Consider the following 19,680-nt stretch of genomic DNA (forward strand, 5'->3'; position numbering starts at 1 on the left):
CGTTTGTGACCTTGGCCAAGGCTCTAGCTGACAGGCTCTAAAACCAGGCTCTAACAGCACATCTGTCTCTTAGGGATGGACTCATTCATCAAGTTCATGAGATTGAAGCACTACAGCAAAAATGTCAGTTTATTAATTGCTGCTGAGAATGATCATTCTTTTGGGCACTGAATTTCTTGACGTTACACAATCAGTGTGCACTTTCAGTGCAAGTGTATTATTTCCCAATTAGAAATAATTATCGTATGACCTGATTTGCCCTAAACTACTTGACTGGGTATTCTTCCTCTCTAGACAACCATATGGAAACCTAGGCATAAGCGGGAGGTTGCTTGGCAAACATGGTCTTCGCCATCAGGGAATCTGATGAATCTCAAGTTTAAATGGTATCAAACCAGAAGAGCCTGATGTGTCTGGGATGATGCTGCCAGGGACCTAGAATCCTTGAATTGGCTAAGGTTCTCTCTTCTTTGGAATTTGAGCTTATGATCTGCTTTTTCTAGGCTGCCTGGGTTTCTGACTGACACAATCTTTCTTAAGATGTAGTAATATTTTCTACTGAGTTCGAGATAAGTTATTCCAACCACTATGATGTGTTTTGTTTTGTTTTGTTTAACCTACACAGAACACTTCTGACACCAAATGTGTAGATTTTCCATACCAAGCAATTCTCAAATTCTCTGCAGATACCAACTGGGCATCCTACAGTTTAATTCAGTTCTGACACTTGACTACCCAGCATTAGCACAGACCCTGCAGGGTAAGGGCTTAGTCCCATAAGGCTACCTCCCACTTCAGATGCTAATCACCAGTAATGGGTCCCCAGGTTACCACCATTCTGTCCTACTTGCTACAGATTGGGAGTTCCCATGACCCTCTCAGACTGGGAGTTCGCATGACACTCTCTTCAGGTTTGATAATTGACTATAGTGGCTCTCCGAATTCAGGGAAACTTACGTTTACCAGTTTATTATAAAGGATATTATAAAGGATACAGATGAACAGCCAAGTAAAGAGATACATACTGTGAGGTTCAAAAGGGTCCCAGGTATAGGAGTTTCTGTCCCTGTGGGGTTGGGGCACACCACCCCCCAAGCATGCGGATATGTTCACCAACCTGCAAACTCTCCAACCCTCTTCGTTGAGGCTCTTTATGGAGGTTCTCTTACCCACCCCCTGGTGGGGGGAGGGCTGGTTGATTAAATCATTGGCCGCTGGTGATTAGCTCAATCTGCAAGTCACAATATCACTCTTATAGTATGTTTGGGAGCCTTCCTATCTCATTCTCATCCCGTTTCTTGGCTTTGAACCATCAGCTGAGTCAACTGTTGTACCGTAACTCCAAGAATAGTCTCATTTCCTTCATTTTCAAGTCTTGGAGGCAATCTTATCGCAGTCTGTTAAGTCACTGTTTCCTTCAGGTTTGGCCTCTGGTCTACCTGCATCAAAACCTCCTAGGCAGGTCTTACAGCGTAGGTGCCTGGGCCCTGCCTGCGCCTTACAGAATCAGACCTGGTAGGTGGGTCTCAGGAACCTGCATGCTCTTCAGGGGATTCCTCTGCCCACGGGGCTTGAGAAGCGCAGCCCCCGTCCTGACACAGGTCTGCTCTGGTCCGGGCTTGCCCTTGTGTTAAAGTGCCGTGTTCCTTTGAGAGTCAATACAATCTGGGCAAAATTTAACAAGAGTTATAATTCTAATGAAAAACATGTGTAAAAACACACTCCATTTTGAAAAACAATGCTTTGTTTTATTTTTGGTCGAAGCAGGAAGCCTTCTTAATTGCTGTAGACTCCAGAAATCAAACCCCTGGAAGCCTTTTCTCTGGTTCTTGACCCTAAAATGGGATCTGCGGCATAAGCTTTGATGGGACATAACGACTGAGTATTTGAAATCCCAGCTCTGTCTTTACTTAGTGAATGATCGTGGCTGAGTCACATCACACATTTCCCCCTCTCTAAGATGGGGTTAATAGTAGTACCTGCCTCATGGGTGGTTGTGAGGATCAAATGAACACTTAGCATAGTGCTGGATGTGCCGGGCAAGAGGTACTAGGGTTGTGTACACAACCAGAATGCTTTCAGATAAGCAGTGGAGTAGACTGAAATGTGCAGACAAGGGTGGAGTCCTTGCAAATGGAAGGCTGGCCTGCTTTCCATCAGGCCCTACAGAGTTCGGTTTGTAGGTCACTGCCCACGGGGATCAGCCTTAATTGGAAGGCAGGGAGGCTGGGTGGGTCCTGAGGGTGGTGTGTCCTCCGAGTCTGGGCATCAGGGAGTCTAGGTGCTCTTGACGCTCCTAGCCACGTGCCAGGCTTATTTGCAGAGATTCCCAGTGTTTCTCCTCAGCTGTTGACCAAGCTTCCAAGTATCTGTCTGCTCTTTTCCTCACTACATATTTATAAGGCATCCAAGAATACTGTCCAGGAGATATCTGAAATGTTTAATTGTGTCAGAAGCAGAGTCTGTAGCTGCTAAAACGAACTGAAAAGCTGTGTTGCTAACCAGTCAAATGACTTACCATAGTTTTCATTCTCAAAAAGTTGTTCTGAGTGTTGGCTGCAGACAGTGTTAGCAAAGATGCTTTATTTTTAGACTCTTTTGCCTTAATTGACAGTTTTCACTCCATTATTCTCAATATGAATTTATGGTATGTGTGTGTGAGAGAGAGAAAGACCAAGGTAGGCAGAGAGACAGGAGAAAGCAAGTGTTCTCCTGGTTGTAAAGCTCTTGTCACTGGTAGGATTTATAACTTAATAGTTCAGACTGTCCTGAACATTCTCATAAAAGATTCTTAAAGAGAAACCTCAGCCCACCTCAGGAAAGAGTCAGATGAGTAAAATCCTCAGCTAAAATATCCTCTATTTTTCTGCGGATTCTAAAAGAAACCTAGAAAACCAGGGGGTGAGGTAAGTTAGGGAAGGAGAATTTTCAAAGCTGTAAGTTAAAAAGCGTTGTCTGTTTTGGCACATGGGGTTAAAAAGTCTAGCGCTTGTCTGCACTTTTTGCTGCTTTTCTGTGCTTGTTTGCCAAAAACGAACAAACAAAATCCTCTTGCTCCAAACTCAGAAACCAAGAAGCAGGAAAAAATGGCTATAGTTAGAACTCTATGTGTATTTTTTTCTGTGTTCTTTTGCATGTGTTTTTAAAAAAATAAACAGGATCATTTAGTGTAAGTTATTCTGGCTCACCATAATTTCAACTGGAGTGTTTTAAAGGTTATATTCTTACTCTTAAGAAAAGAACAAGTTAATGTCAAAAGGGATATGAACGTTTTAAACTGCATGACATTCTCCAGGGGACTTTTTGTCAATACCGGGAAGCAAAATAAGAAATTTAAAAATCAAAACCTAATTTAAAATGACCAAAAATCTGTGTAGTCAGCAGACTAAATCTTCCACCCACCACTCACTACTCAGAAGTCTGCCTGCTTTTTTCTCTTTTCCTCCACTTGCCTCTATAAGAGCATATAAATCCTTTTAAAATCTTTATGAGCTGAATCTCAGCCTTTGCTTTCCTTGGCAGAAGTGGAAGAGAAGAATGCCATATACAGTTTAGAGTAATGTGGCGAAACGTAGTTTTTAAATGATGGATGTAGTTTGGGATGAAATGAATCACTGTTTCACCTGTATTACTTTGCCCACATGAATGCACCTGGACCCACCATGCGTTTCCTGTATGATGGCATATTTGGTCTGGGTTCCATTGAGGTAAAACATTTCCCTCAAGAGTGTGTCATAGTTCTGTCAAGAGCCTTCTGGAAGTCTGGAGGGTTTGGAATGGGAGGCTGATGAAATGCTGAGCAGTTTGCTGAGTTGGGGTTTTTTTTTTTTTTTTTTTTTTTTTGATATAAAATGTGGTTATGGCACAAGTGCTTTCATGAGAGATGATCAACTTTGGATGAGTATCACCGCTTGTTCCTGGCACTTTTGTAAGAAGAACGCTTTTTCTCGGGTTAGATACCTGATACAGCGGCAATGTTCCCGTGATGCCGGGCAACAAACTAGCCATCATCTGTCAGTTTTAGCTTAAGTGTTATTTTATAAAAGAGTTTTTACAGTTGGATAAATACATGTGTATTTACTGGATCATGATGAAAAAATGTATTTCTTACTCTCACCGCATTCTAGGCATCCTGGAAAAAGAGTGGTATTTGGAGTCAGATATATCCATCTAGGCTTCAAATCCCAGATCTGCTTCATTGCACTGTGTCCCTGGGCAAGTCACTAAGTGTCTTTAAGCCTCAGTTTCTTCTCTTTAAAATTGAGTCATATCATCTACTCATAAAATTCCTGTGATGGCTGAATGAGCTAATAATATGTGGAAAGTGTCTGTGCCATCATATGTGCAAAGTATGTATATAAGTATGTGTGTCAAGTAGATTCCTGGCACATGGAAGGAGTCAGTAGTCTTTCCCTGTTTTCACGTATTTGGTTTCCTAAAAAACTTAGTGATGCTGTTGGTGATTCCTTTAATTTGGTGTTAACATTATTATTTTAGAGCCAGCAGAATGGAACTTGCACTAAAATGTATACTTTATGGATCTGAATCCTAGTGCTTGCTTTGCCAAATGAATGTGTTATATTGGTCGAGTTGCCTTTGTTCTGCAAGCTCCTCCTCCCTTGCTTGCCCTCCCCCGTCCCAGTCTGTAAACTTTCTCTGTATAATGATGACGTGTTTCAGGCTTGCCTTCTAAGATGGCTTTAGGATCCACATTTCTTTCTAGGATATCTAGTATTTTGAAGACTTTTTTCGTTGTCCATCCTGATCATACATATATGTGTTTATAAATCCCAGGCATTTGCAACACACCTGTGTAATAGGTAGATAAGATAACAAGTATAAATAGAAGATATCCTTTCTTCATAATCCCAGTGGGCTATCTTGCACTACTCCCATTAAAACTGTGATCAAATACACATAACACAAAATTTGCCATCGTAACGATTTTTAAGCATACTGTTCACTTATATTAAGTACATTCATATTGTTATGCGACTGTCACTACCTCCCATCCATAGAACTCTTTTCATCTTGCAAAACTGAAACTATATCCATTAAGTAGTAACTCTCCTATCTCCCCTCCCCCCAGCCCCTCACAACCACTGTTCTACTTTCTGTTTCTATGATTTTGACTTCTCTGGGTACCTCATATAACTGGAAACATACAGGGTTTGTCTTTTTGTGGCTAGCTTATTTTACTTAGCATAATGTCCTCAAGGTTGAATCATGTGTAGCAAGTGTCAGAACGGCCTTCCTTTTGAAGGCTGAATAATGTTCCATCGTATATGTATGCCACATTTTGCTTACCCATTCATCTATTAATGGGCACTTGGGTTGCTTCCACATTGTACCACCCCCGCTATTGGTGTAGCACGTGGGCCAAAGACCTATAGTATATAAGCATATGATGGGTAAAGAAAAATGTGTGGGGTTTTCCTGGGTAAGGATTCAACCCTGTGATTCTCACTCTGACTGTACGTTAAAATCTCTTAGAGAGCTTTACCAAATTATCTCTGCCGGGGTGTTCCCACCACGACTCTGATTTGACTGGTATGTGATGGGGACAGTATTTATTTAAAGCTCTGGTATCAGTATTTTTTAAAGCTCTCCAGATCATCCCACTGTGCAGCCAGTGTTGAGAATCACTGATTAACCTTTCAGAAATTCACTCTTTTCATTTACAAAACGCCATTGACAATACTCACGTTATGGGAGTGATAATTGCCACCTTTTTGTGAATGCCTACTGTGTGTTAGTCTCTATCCAAGCCTGAGGGAATTTAACCTTCACCATAGTCCTGCTGGGGAGATGCCACCCCTCCCTCCCTTCCTCCTTCCCTTCCTCTTTTCCTCCCTCTGGGGCTCAGAAAACTGTAAGAATCATGACTATAGTTACATAGCTAAGCAACCAGTAAGATCAGGAGTCACACCAAGGTTTGTCTCTTCAGAGTGCCTTCCCCTCCCCTCCCCTCCCGCCCTCCCCTCCCCTCCTTCCTGAAAATGTGACTGAAAGCCAGATGTGTGAACAGGGAACAGTAAGGGGAAAGGATTCTGTTTCCGGAGCCCTAATAAGATTCTCAGGTTCATCTTTTGAACCTCTTCTTTGATGACTGACATAGTTTTAGCATTTTATATATGTTCTTTCATTTTCTTCTTTTCTTTCCCACTTGAACAGACAATCCACTGAAGATCTCTTTGAGGCCTGGATTTGCTCTTCCTGAAAAGCCCATGATTGTTATCTTTGTTGCCATTGGATTAGAAAGTCTGGCTGCATGATATCTAATCCGTGAATGCGGCGTCTGTGACAGCATCCCCTGGAGCAAACACACCCCCCTTTAGCTGAGGCTCTCGTGACACAGCAATCACTCTGAAGTGCAGTGTAGCAGAGACCAGGATGCAGGGGGAGGTTTTATAATGTCTGTGTGATGCATGCACATCTGTAAGTCACTCTGAATTTTTTATTAGAGTAATTAGAGGATAAATAAACAAACAAGCACATTAGCAAACAAAGTAAATATGTAGCTAGTTTGAAAAACTGACATACTTGGAATGGCTTTGGGAAAAAAATGTACTTTCTAGTCGACTCAAGGGAAATTAAAAACTCTTGCATTTTATTGATTTCCACTAAGCTCATCTGCACATTGTTTTTATGAAAGCTAAGCAATGAAGGAAAAGCCATAATTTTTGGAAGCATAGATTTTAGATGCAGAGAGTTGGTTTTGCTTCCAGGAAATGAACCCTTTCTGCAGAGAAATGTCCACTTCTGGAAGGCATTTTTCATGTCCGTTCTTGTGTGCATCCATGAGTAGGCGAAGGGAGAAAGCATCTTGTTTGGGCTGAGTGTGGCCTTTTTTCTGCCTCAGAGCCCTGAAAAGTGTAGGAAGGGGCAAGGCATCGTGGGATAGCTGCCTCCTTTGAGAGTCCAAGCAGGTAATAATGATCACCTGCCTGTCAATCCCATGCATCAGTAACTGAAATAGAGGAGGAGGCTGCATTATCAACCTCCTCTCTTTTCTGCATTCCACCGAAAAACCACTTGTTTCTCACCCACTGTATAAACACTGAAAAATCCAGGAAGACTTAGGACAGCAGAAGAAAACTTTATTTATTTATTTGGCATTCACTGCAGTAATATTGTGTGTGTACCCTGGCCTGGCATTTGTAAACAAAAGGGTGGGTTTTTGGGAGGCATTAAGCTTTAATCATTTGCATTTAAGTAGAGTGGGTATCAAAATAAGGGCTTTCAGCACAAGTGCAATGGGAATGACACACTTGGGTCAAGTCTGGTTCTGCAGCTCTTGGGATTGTGTGTGCAGCTATAATACGGCTTTGAAATTCTTGTCAAAATTGGCTTTGAATCATCCTTGGGGCACATTCACTTAGTCATGGTGACCATTTGTTTCTCGCCCACTGTATGAACAATCTGTTCGCATCCATTATCTCATTCAGTTCACAAAATATTCCTGGATATGATTATTTCCATTTTTCAGACATGGAAACTGTGGTTTAGTGAGATTGACTTTTTCTGATGAATGCTAGTATTTGGATGTAAAATCTCATTTTAATGTGAAGGAAGGCCGCAGAATCTTGGAATTTGAAGGTACTTTAGATTTTATGCACTCTAATTCCCTTCCGTTTCATCCTAGAGGGATGGTCAGTAAGCACATGCTTAGGATAAATCCACTAGGTTCTTGGAGAGATGCTCACAGAATCATTGTTGGTAAGGAGTTCTAGGGGCAGTCACGAACATGGGGATATATACCTACATGCCAGAGTTCTTCAGCTTTCTCCATTTTGTTATCCCCAGCCAGAAACACCATGGAAGATTTCATGCCCTAGTTATCAATTGTACACACAGGGATGAGGTTCAACCTTTCATTTTGAGACATGATGGCTATCTAATTTTAAATATATTTCCAAGAATGAGTCATTGGATTGGGATGTCAAATCTAAAAAAAAAAGTCTTATGAAATATTAAATAGACCTTCTTCTCCCTTAGGGTACAAATCATTACCTAAAGAGAACAAAGAACATTAAAATAAATAGCTGGTTCAGTGTAATTTGTAATCAAGCCATCGGAGCTTCCTGCTGATTATTTTATAACTTTAGATTAAGAAATTTGCTGAACTGAAGGAGAAAACAACTTTTTACAATTATGTTGCCAAGTTCTGAAGTATGTTTTATGCCTGTCAAATTCCAAATCGGCCTTTTAAACTTTGACAGCAAATCAAATGTTTGTGTAATGAAAAGGATAATTTTTTTTATTCTTCTGACACATATACTTGATATATTATTGTTTAACATTAAGCTTTTCAAGTCAGTGTATTGGGAAGCTGTGGAAAAGAGTTAAAATTTTCACCTAATAATTCTCTCAGTAGTAGTCTCTTAACACTCATTTAATTTTACTCCTACACTGTGCAAAAAAAGTTTTCTTGGTCACTTTGGCTGATGTGATTTTTGGCTTTGCTTTAAATTATTGATTATGGTTAAAAGGGGGAGGGACTTGCTGATGAGAACAGCACTCTCTTTAATAGCTTTTCACAGAAATCAGTTTATACATTCCTGGCTTGCTCGTGTGAAGTATTGAAGGTTAAGAACCTTGGGAAGAATTGTGTGTTCTAAATTTGTCTTTATAATTTTTTGTCGTATCCTCCCTTTTTTCCCCCTCCATGTTTATGCAGACAATTTGCAGTGAAGATCTTCCTTTTATGCTTGTAAGAGGGGTGTGTATATGAGAACTTTTGCTCTTTAAGTGGCTACTTAGTATCAATCACGGGTGATGGAGAAATACAGTAGATTCATGGTCCAAATGCCCTGTTTCTTGCTCTCGTGTCTTGAAGGGAGTAAGTCAGATCATGCATGAGTGTCTTTCAAGCTGGAAGCAGCGCAGTGGTGAATGCACCTTTCCTAGCTGCCTTGTTCCCAGCCCATCCAGACAAGGAGGCATTGATGCTCTTTGCATGTGGAGCTTCAACAATGTGATGCGCAGGCAAAGGTGCATGGAAGAGGTGATTTCATTCTTCCATACAAAATCTGATTCTGCTTGGGCTAATTCACTAAACTCTTATTGGCACACAAAACTGTTTGCTTTGCTTGGAATGAGGAGAATTTAGAGGCATGTGAAGGAGGATAGGAAATTACTGAGAAATGTAGCTCAAAAACCTAAAGGATGCTGGTAGCAGATCAGCTGAGAGTGGGTTCCGCTCTCACAGTGAGAGGTTATAAGTAATTTCTTATTACCTACAGTGTTTCATTGGTTAAAGCTTGCTTCTGCAATGCTCTGGAACTTAATTTTTAGCCTACTGTTTTGTTAGGCTGGTGAGGGGATCATAAAGAGAAGAAATGGGCAATTTTGAATTGATGGAGTAACTTGAAAACAGTGGTCTCAAATTAAAGTTCTTGGCTTTCTGATAGTCCGAGTGGTGGGATTTGAAAATTGTGATCCATGAAACTTGAAGGTTTTCAAGGAGAATTAGAATCTGTTACAAAACTTCTTTTTTTCTCCCTCCTGTATCACTGATTTCTTCTCTGAGATAGCCTACTAAATCATCCAAGTAGGAAAAGTCTGTACTCAGGATGATATGAATCAGCAAGTTCATCCCAGCCCAATGCTAATTTCGTGTAAGACAAAGTAACGTTTTACTACCGTGAAATATAAACTGGATCTGAAGGATTCTGAGTCTTACCAGTGATGCTTTTCTCACACAGTTTGATATACATCTACAAGTGCTCCTTTGTTCAACTTCCCAGAAATTACTGATATTCATCATTTTACCCAATTTCACTCTAACTCAAATTAATTTATCTTGGGGCATTATCTCTTTATTGTTGTAATACTTAAGAGATTTTGTGTGGTTAAACTGTTGCATATTGAAAAAATATTACTATAGTTTCAGAATATCGAGTAAATCTGTCTTTAATAGTGACTGAAATTGCTGTGATTTTTATCTTCTCCTTTATTACAGTTTGTAGATTAGTCAATATATTGAATGTGAAGTTTAATATAACTAAAGCGGATTTTACAAGATAATGAAATCAATACGAACCTGAAAAGACCTGTCCTGGTCATAGGTTCTTCCCCATGGACATTGCTGACTGACAGGTGTATACGTAGGTCCTGCAGGCCTTTATGTTGCCTCCTGAAAAGTTCTGCTTATCTCCTAAGATGAAGCTCGCTGAAATAGACCTTAGTTAACTCAACAAAACATAGCTTACCAACTATGAGTTGTTTAATTATTGTTAAAAATAATTAACTTAAGCAGATAGTTTGAAATTTCAATAGTTTATTGACTGCATAAATCAATGCATGTTCATTGAAGCCTAGGTTAGAAAACATAGATGGGCATAAGCTTGCAATTTAACGTCTCCTCTAACTCTGCTACCCACAGGTAAGGACTGTTACGTATTTTATGAATATCTTTTCAGATTTTGTTCTGTGGCACTCTGTCTTTTCATATGTTTATTTATCTAGTTTTTTCCTCCTTTTTAAAAAAGTTTAAGTATGATTGATTTACAATGTTGTGTCAGTTTCTGGTGTACAGCATAGTGATTCAGTTATACATAATATATGTGTATATGTATCTTTCATTATGGGTTATTACAAGATATTGAATGTAGCTCCTTGTGCTATACAGTAGGACCTTGTTATTTATCTATTTTATATATAGTAGTTTGTTATCTATTAATCCCAAATTCCTAATTTATCCCTCCCTGACCTCTTCTTTGGTAACCATAAGTTTGTTTTCATGTCTTCAAGTCCATTTCTGTTTTGTAAATAAGTTCAGTTGTGTTTTTTTTTTATATTCCACATATACATGATATCATGTGATATTTGTCTTTCTCTGTCTGACTTACTTCACTTAATATGATAACCTCTAGGTCCATTCATATTGCTGCAAATGGCATTATTTCATTCTTTTTTATGGCTGAGTAGTATTTCATTGTGTGTGTGTGTGTGTGAATATAGATAGATATATATCTCGCAACTTCTTTATCCAATTATCTGTCAATGGACTTTTAGATTGCTTCCATGTCTTGGCTATTGTAAATAGTGCTGCTGTGAACATTGGGATTGCATGCATCTTTTCAGATTAGAGTTTTCTCTGGATATATACCCAGGAGTGGGATTGCTGGATCATATGGTAACTTTGTTTTTAGTTTTTTAAGCAATCGCTATACTGCTTTCCATTTTTCCTGTTTAATAAAAATGAAATTGCTGGATGTTTACTTGGCAACTTGCCCTTTTTATTTATGTTACATTAAATATTAGATGCATTGATAACTTTTCATGTCAGCAAATATACTTTTACTATATGATTTTTAATGGCTGTCCAGTAATGCCAGAATTTAATTACTTTCATCATTGGATTTTTAGGTTGATCTTTTTCTACCACTCATTCACTTGACAAATGTTAACTGACTTTCTAGCTTGAGTCAGCAGTAGAATAGATCCAAAGCACTCATGGGTCCTGCCTCATGGAACTGATAGCTCCACAGAGGAGAATTAATTACTAGTCATGAAAAGTGCTATGAGGAGAAAGTTCTGGTAGCCCTGAGAGTGTAAAGCCAAGGGAAGGGATGACCTTGGGGTTCCAGGAGGGCCTCCCTGAGGAGGTGATGTTGACAGTAGGGTCTAAAGATTAGGAAAGAGTTACCTGTGTCCACAGGTGGAGGTAGGGATGAGTGGGCACAGAGGAGCATGAGCAACATCCCTGGGGCAGACGGAGGATGGCAAGCTTGAGTTGCTGCAAGGTGACCATCCGGTGTGGCTCCAACCTAGGGAACAAGGGGTCACTGGTGCCAGGTGAGGTTGGAGAGGTGGGCAGGGGCTATATTATTGAGTACTTTGGTCTCTATTAGCAAGACACTGGGAATCCAGGTGATATCAACCACATGAGGGTGACTTCAGATTTGTGTTTAGAGAAAATAAGTGACTGTGATGTGAAAGATTAGCAGGAGTTCTTAACCTTTATTATAATATTAACCTCTTTGTCTGTCTGATGAAGCTCAGGGACATGTTATAAGAATAACGTTTTCAAATCTATAAAGTAAAACAAATGGGGTTTCAAAGGAGACCAATTGTATTGAAATACAGTTGTCAAAATATTAAACACACATATGTGAGGTAGTGGCATACGTGCTTCTTAACACATTAAATAGTAAGATTTAGTGGGGAGTCTAATAGCTCCCTACTAATGAAAGTAGTGATGACCGTTAACGCCGTATCTAACAACTGTCGTGTGATATCAAAGTACCTGATTCCTGTTGGTGGCAAAGTCTCAGCAGTATTTGGAGTATGGTATTTTCCTAATACTAAACTAATATGGTTTGTTGCTGACATTCATGATTGACTGAAATGCTGAATTTGAGTCTGAGATTAATGAACAGAAAGATGTAATACTTCCCCCATCCAAGCTCTTGGGCCACCTGAATTCTATCCATAGACTCCTTGGGAGTCCATGGACCCTGGGTAAGAACCTCTGGAAGGAAGACGAGAGTAAAAGCTGCAAGCCAATTAGGAGGCAGTTGCAGTATCTCAGGTGAGAGATTGTTTTAGCTCGAAGAAGGTCACAGTCAAAATGGAAGAAGGGAAGGAGAGGGATGGAAAAGAGTTACAGTAACTATTCTAGGGTAAGACTTAGGGGTGCAAGGAAGAGGGATCTGTCTGGAGGAGCCCTAAGTATGTGGCTTCCATAACTGCATAACTGGGTGGTTGAGATAGGAGTGATGGAAGCCAGAGGACCAGGCCTTGACATGGTAAGTTTAAAGTATCCAAATGACCAAGCCTCCTGTGCAGCCGGTGTTGTCGGGAACTCGGGAAGGGTCTGCAGTGGGGGTGTAAGTGTGAGAGGGATGTTCCTAGACATAAGACTGGAGCCCTGGGCACTGAGGAGGTTGCCTAGAAATTGAACCAAGTATACAGCGAACCAGGAATCAGCCTTCAACACTGAAGGCCCACGTGGTGGGGCGCGAGGATATCGGGGAGGCTGAGAGGAGGGAGGGGCAGCAGATCAGCCAGCCGTGACAGGCGGGAAGGTGTGGTTTCCTGGAAGCCGTTTTAGAAAGAGTGTTGAAAGACCTAAAGAAGGGAAATGAAATGAGAATTGAAAAATATGTTTTGAATTTACCAGCAAGGGGTTATTAATGACTAGGTGAGAGTAATTTTGGAGATGTGCTATGAGTGGAGTGCAGTTTGATGTAGCGATAAATGTGTGTGGGAGGTCAGAACTTGGAGAAAGCCAGGGTAGGTGATTCAGGTTCCAAAGGATTCAGAGAGTTCCGAAGTCTAGGCTTGTACGTCAAAATTCCCTCTTATACCCATTCCCCATTCCACCTTCTCTCTTCCCCAGCGAGAAGCTGTGTGGGTGTGTATGTGTGTGTATGTGAGAGAGACAGACAGACAGACAGACAGAGAGAAACAGGGAGACAGAGAGAAACAGGGAGACAGAAGGGCTGGGGCGGGTGGGGGAGAGCTATCAATGTGGCTTATTGGCTTCATTTTATATAAATAGGATGGTCTGTAAGTGTTCTTCTCCCCCGCACACCCTCGGATACCTGACATGCATCAGGGCTACTGCTACTAACAGCTAACACTTTATGGTTCTTATTCTATGCCAGGCAGGGTTCTAAGCACTTTACTTATAAACCTCCATGAACCCTATAAGAAGACTACTATTATTATTTGCATTTTACATGATCAGGAAATTGAGTCCCAGAGAGGTTACAGAATTTCCCTAAGGTCATATAGCGAGAACCTTAAACAGGGAAACAGTGCTCCCTGGACCACTGTTTGTCACAGCCTTGTTCATAGTAGTAAACCTTGTAAGAGGCTCTGTCAATTGAATGGTGGAGCTGGGACTAGAATACAGGAAGCCTAGTTCAGGATTCCAAGTGCGGTACAGAGACCTCCTCATTCTACTGCATCATCACCTCAAATTTAGGTACAGTCCATTTATTTTATTGTTTCTTATCGCCAGGCTTTAGGGACTTTTTTCTTATTTTCCTCATAACAAACTAGCCGTCTGTGAATGGCCTTATGCATCTCATGAATATGTGCAAGTGTTTTTCTATAGGAGTTGTTCGGATAAAGAATTTTTGACAGATACCACTGCCAAGAAAGTTTGCTATTGTAAACAAAGCTGTGACAAACAGTGGGTTCGTGAATCTGTTTCCTTGTGTATGGGTCTCAGTGAGAATATTAAATATAGTATTCCTCAAGAGGATATAGTCTTTTTTAAAAACCTATTAAAATGTATTTTATTATTAATTTCTTACACTCCCCATAATATGAATACTGCAGTATGTCAGCATCTTTACTGGAAGCTACTCTTCCTATCAAAAAAATAAAGAAACAGCAGCTGCACACTAAATTCTCAGCTTCCTCTGGGCTTATCTGCCTCTGCTAGCTGTCATTTCACCTCTTGAGGCCCTAGAGGACTGCACGGTACAGAACTCATCCCTCTTCAGTGAACTGAATGACAGGCTGGCCTGGACTGTTTCTGCAGAGCAAGGTGCCCTTGTGAGGGGGATGTCCGGGAATGCTACCTCCCTGATCCTCACCTGTTGCTCAGCCCTTGGCTTCCTTGGTTCATCTGGCCAGCAACCACATACCCTCTTTTAGAACCCTTAAGTCCATACTTTTTTACCTAGTCAACTTTTGTCCTCCATTTTCTCAGAAATTAGGTCCTTTAAGATCCCTGAAAGGAAGAAAGACAGTTGTGAACTCTCTCAAAGTTACCTGAACTTTTATAAGACAGCACAAATGCTGAAGGTCTTGAATTGAGCCGACTTCCCAGGAGGTCGGCACCCTGTGGGTTCATGCTTGACCGAGGTCCTAGGATGACCGAGAAAGGCTGCTTGCGTGTCTGTGATTTACGCAGCCATGGGCTTTTCAGCCTCACCCTGCAATCCCTTGCCCTGGTCGTTGTGCACTGCTGCCTTCTTTTGCCTCCAAGGATCAAGACCAGGTTACAAATCTGTGGAACAGCCCACCCCCAGCATTTTAACCAGATGGTTGCTGAGCCAGGGTTTTCTTTGGGTCATTTCATTAACTGGGGCATTCACCAGCAGTGCTGCGAATAAGAATGCATTTTTTTCTTCTCTCACAAGAGACTTCATGATTCAGGGATCAAAAAAAAATCAGCGTAAACAGGACTCTGGATTTAGGGATTTGGACTTGCAGTGACATTGTACTAAGTCAGCTTTAGCCGTTTTGTTTATTACTGAGACAAATAATACTTACCTACCTCCTGGAATGGTAGGGGAGAGAGTATCTGTGAAATGTTTGCTAGTCCCTGATGTTTTACACTTAAATTATAGAAATGTGTGTTTCATTCTTTTTTCCAGAAACAGTACTCTTTGTAGCATCGGTGGGATGGTAGATTCCTGAAAGAATGTGTTCTACATCATCTTTGCTTTAGTATCAGCTCTTAGGGGAGAGCAAACAATGTAATGGTTAAGAGCAAGGGCTGGGGAACAGGACGGCCTGGGTTTGAATCCCAGCACCACCATGACTCTGTGACTTCAGGCAGGCTGCTTAGCCTCCCTGGGCCTCATTTTCCTGGTCCATGAAATGGGAAATTTTGCAAATTAAATGTACACAAAGTGCTTACAACAGTGTCTGGTTCATAAGTGCTCAATAATGTCAGCCACTGTTATTATAAATGTGGGTAATGTGTCTCCCTTGTCTGCTTCCATCCTGACCCTCCCTCAGCCCATGGAGTGGATCCGGCTAGGAAGGCGTGACATGGGGCAGTTCCAGCTCCCTCGAGAGAGCAAAGTGTACAAAGCCAGGTGTGTGTCAGGGATCTGTCACCTGTTTGCTGCTTGTATACTTGCTGCATTTAAGTGGGAGGACTTTTGGGACTTTATTTCATCTCTGGGGAAGTAGAGGACACCTGCAATGGTCTGTGTCCTGGTAGGAGTCCAGGCGGGAAGGAACTCTGCCCATGTGGTTTTGCTCCCTCTTTGTATTTGTTTATGTGAGTTATTGAAGTTCATTCTGGGGGATGGGGAGAGTGGCTTTGCTTTTTTCTCCATTGAATTGATCCCTTGTGTGTATATTTAGATTTAATTATTAAAAATTAAGATTTATTTTTAAGCGATGGATAAGGAATCATCAATATGCATCGTTTTTGTGACCCTTCCTTTACTTCATGATCAAAGAAATACTCACATTTGAACACTTGCAGGGGAAGATATGGGGTGTTTTTAATTCACTGAATAGATGAATATGTCCTTATCTTAGGGGAGAAGGGGGGTTGCTATAATCAGAAAACTGATCAGTCTCATCTGAAGAGAAGGATGGCTAAAATGCAGTCTCAAACATGTTCCTGCTTAATTCTGGTTATCAAGCAGGAGGTTTTTATTTAGTGAGAACAGTTACTGTAGATAGGTGGATTTAGTTTGCTAGGGCTGCCGTAACAGAATACCACAGACTGGGTGGCTTAAACAGCAGAAATTAATTTTCTCACAGTTCTGCAGTCTGGGAGTCCAAGGTCAAGATGGCGGTAGGGTTGGTCTCCTCTGAGGCCTCTCTCCTTGGCTGTGAATAGCCACCGTCTTGCTTCCTTCTCACAGTCTTTTCCCCCTTACACGCATCTCTGGTGTCCCTCCTTTTCGTATAAGGACACCAGTCCTGTTGGACGAGGGCCCAACCTAATAACACCCTCATGTAACCCTAATTGCCTCTTGAAAGGCCCCACCTCCAAATGTAGTCACATTCTAAGGACCTGGGAGTTAGGATTTCAACCTGATGTTGAAGTGATACCCTAACAAAGGGATACATTTTAGCCTGCAACAATAGCTGTTTGTTGGGAATTGAGTGAAACTGAGGGTTATTTTAAGGCAGATTCTACTTTGCTCTGCACATAAGAGAGGCACAGTCCCAAACAAGAGCATGTCTGCTTCAGTGGAAGAGCTACGGGGCTGCACCTGGAGAGAGCAGGGACAGCCTGCGCGTGTCATCACGGGACCCTCGCTGTCTACAGGGAGCAGAGACCGCGCCTGCAACCAGAATGGACAGTCGTTGTGTGAAGCTGGTCAGTGGTTGTGAACTGATGTTCAATGAAGAACCTTCCTCGCAAGCCGTAGCAGTGACATCTCAGTGCACTGTCAAGTCTCGCACAAGCCATAAAATGCTAGCTAATCACGGAGCTTGGTGAAATGGAATTTTCTTTTCCCCTATGTGTTTACATATTTCTGTCACTACAAAGTCATTTTATCTTCAATGCTTAATTATCTCTACTAATGAGGGAGAATGTTAGTGTGGAAAATGCAGACACTTTCGCTTTTCCAGCTTCCTGATCTGTGTTAGTAAATTTTACATTCTCAATTCTACTTCTAGCTCTCTTTCTTGCTAACCATGTCTCTATAAACAAGTTGCTTAGCCTCATGCTCCTCATCCATTGAAAGGATGGGGTTAGCCAAGTTAGACTGTTGGTTTGCAAAGTTAGTGTGCAAAAGACTCCATGTGTTAAAGTGCACATACCCTGGGCTCCTCTTCACAGAGATTCCAGTTCAGTAGGGTCTTAAGTGGGGCCCAGCAATCTCCACTGTTGGCAGGTATCCCAGCGTGAATCTGACACAGGGGGTCCTCCCATCCCACTTCAAGAACCTGAGATTTCTCCTAGTCATGAGAAGAGACTGGGAGCTGAAAGAGACGTGAGAAAAAGCCTGAGCTTGGGAAATAGTAAGTTTTGGATACTTCTTACTGCTTTTTTTGGACCTTATCCCCAAAGCTACACAGTTTAAATTTTATTATATGCCCATATGCAGCTATCAAGCTATGAGACCATAAACACTGTCTGCTGTTTGCATAAAATGGAGAAAGGATCTAAATTTAGGGCTGTAATTTTTGTTTTTGATAGTGTCCCAAACTTTCCCCTCTGTGGTATTGCATATCTTTAAGCTAAAAGGTCAAACCTCTATTGAACACTCATTGGTTCTATTCTGACCCTTCATGGACCATATGTGGACATTCTTTCTCTTATCTCATGCCCACAATAGAATGGCCACCACTCTCTCAGGCCAGGGTTGGAGAAGAGTAAATGAATCCAAAATGGATGCAGAAGAAAAAATCATGAAGAGGCAGAGAGTGCTTGCCAGGTCACTGTGGGCTGGAGAAGACTGAGAAAGGTCCAGCTGGTGGGAAGATGGAGGAACAACACCTTGTTTTGTTTCCCAAAAATCTAGGTTTCCTTTGTCAGTTTTCTTTGCTGAATAACAAATGCCCACAAACATCCATAGTTTCTGTGCACCTGGATTATGAGTACAAGTTAGCTGGGTCCTCTGCTAAGAGCCTCACAGGCTGAAGTCAAGGTATCAGCCAGGGCTGTAGTCTTATCTGAGGCTCAAGGTCCTCTTCCAAGCTCACTGTTGTTGGCAGAGTTCATTTCCTTGTAGTTGTGTGACCAACATCCTTATTTGCCTGCTAGCTCTTGGCCAGGATCACCCTCAGCTCTAGAGGCTGTCCTTGCCATATAGTCCTCTCCTTTTACACATGGCGGCTCACTTCTTCAAGGCCAGTCTGCTGCTGCTTACCTTTTTAAGGGCTCACCTAGTTAGGCAGGACTCATCTAGGATCATCTCCCTTTCAAATAGCTCGAAGTTAACTGATGAGGGATCTTAATAAAATCTGCAAAATTCTTCACCGTGCAAGGTAATGTAATCACAGAGGTGATAAGCCATCCTATTCCTAGGCTTGTCCACTCTCAGGAGAGGACTGTTCAGAGCATGCATATCAGGAGGCAGGAACCTTGGAACTGTCTTAGAATTCTGCCTACCACACATCCAATGATTGTTTATTGTATATTGGGCACCAAATCGTGACTGTTAGTTGGCTAGAAACTATGAAAGGATTAATTTCTAGGAATCTCTAATTAAGTGTACAAATTCTAATCTGCAACTTTTTAAGAAATGTTGTTAAGCAGAATAAAGGATCTGGCCTTTCCTGTCAGAATTTAAAATCAGAGAGTGCTGGAAAACCCCAGAGCTCGTCCAGTTACCTGCATTCCTCGTGCAGATGAGAAGCGACTCAGTGGGAACGACTTCCAGGATCAGGGCTGAGAGGAAGACTGGGAGTCTGCTGGCCCTTTCTGCAGCTTCTTTTGCTATGTGTCTCTAATTTTTTCTAAAAGATGAGCCTCAAGTACTCTTATTAATCAGGAACTCATTGACTTTATTGAATAGTTTTTCTTGTTTCCCAATATTGTCTTGAATTGGAACGTTTTTCTTCTAATGTGTTTATGAATTAGTTACTAAATGAGTTGGAATCTTGGATAAAATGAGCTTTTGGTTGTTTGTTTGTATTTGTATAATCTTCATAATTTTCTTGATGACTTACAGTCCAGGAATCGTAGACCCGAGGGTGGGGAAAGGAACAAGAGAAAGCTTTCATGATTCAACTACCTCACCAAAAAAGCCTTATTTTGTGTGGTAGATAATTGGATTGACATTCATTAAGTAATTTTCCATGCCCCCCCTACCCTGATTCAGTGATATTTGCTAGTTAAAAAAAAATACCTATGTAAGTATGAAGATGATTGAATATTTTCTCCATTTCTTCTTCTAGAATTAGATCTTACCATTGACAAGGCAGTGTTTTTCTATAGCAGTTTGTATTCAAGCTTCCTCTTCAAATCACGCATCGCGAAGTGACCTCACAGGTGAATAGACTTACCCT

General features: G+C 41.3%; 1 protein-coding gene across 12 annotated transcripts in view; it reads left to right on the forward strand.

Annotated features, from left to right (window-relative positions):
* The window catches only part of APBB2 (amyloid beta precursor protein binding family B member 2), a 333,398-nt gene that overhangs the window by 180,885 nt on the left and 132,833 nt on the right, over nucleotides 1-19,680 (forward strand). The window lies entirely within an intron of this gene.

The sequence above is a fragment of the Camelus dromedarius genome, chromosome 1, assembly GCF_036321535.1.
Source record: "Camelus dromedarius isolate mCamDro1 chromosome 1, mCamDro1.pat, whole genome shotgun sequence".
Taxonomy (NCBI): domain Eukaryota; kingdom Metazoa; phylum Chordata; class Mammalia; order Artiodactyla; family Camelidae; genus Camelus; species Camelus dromedarius.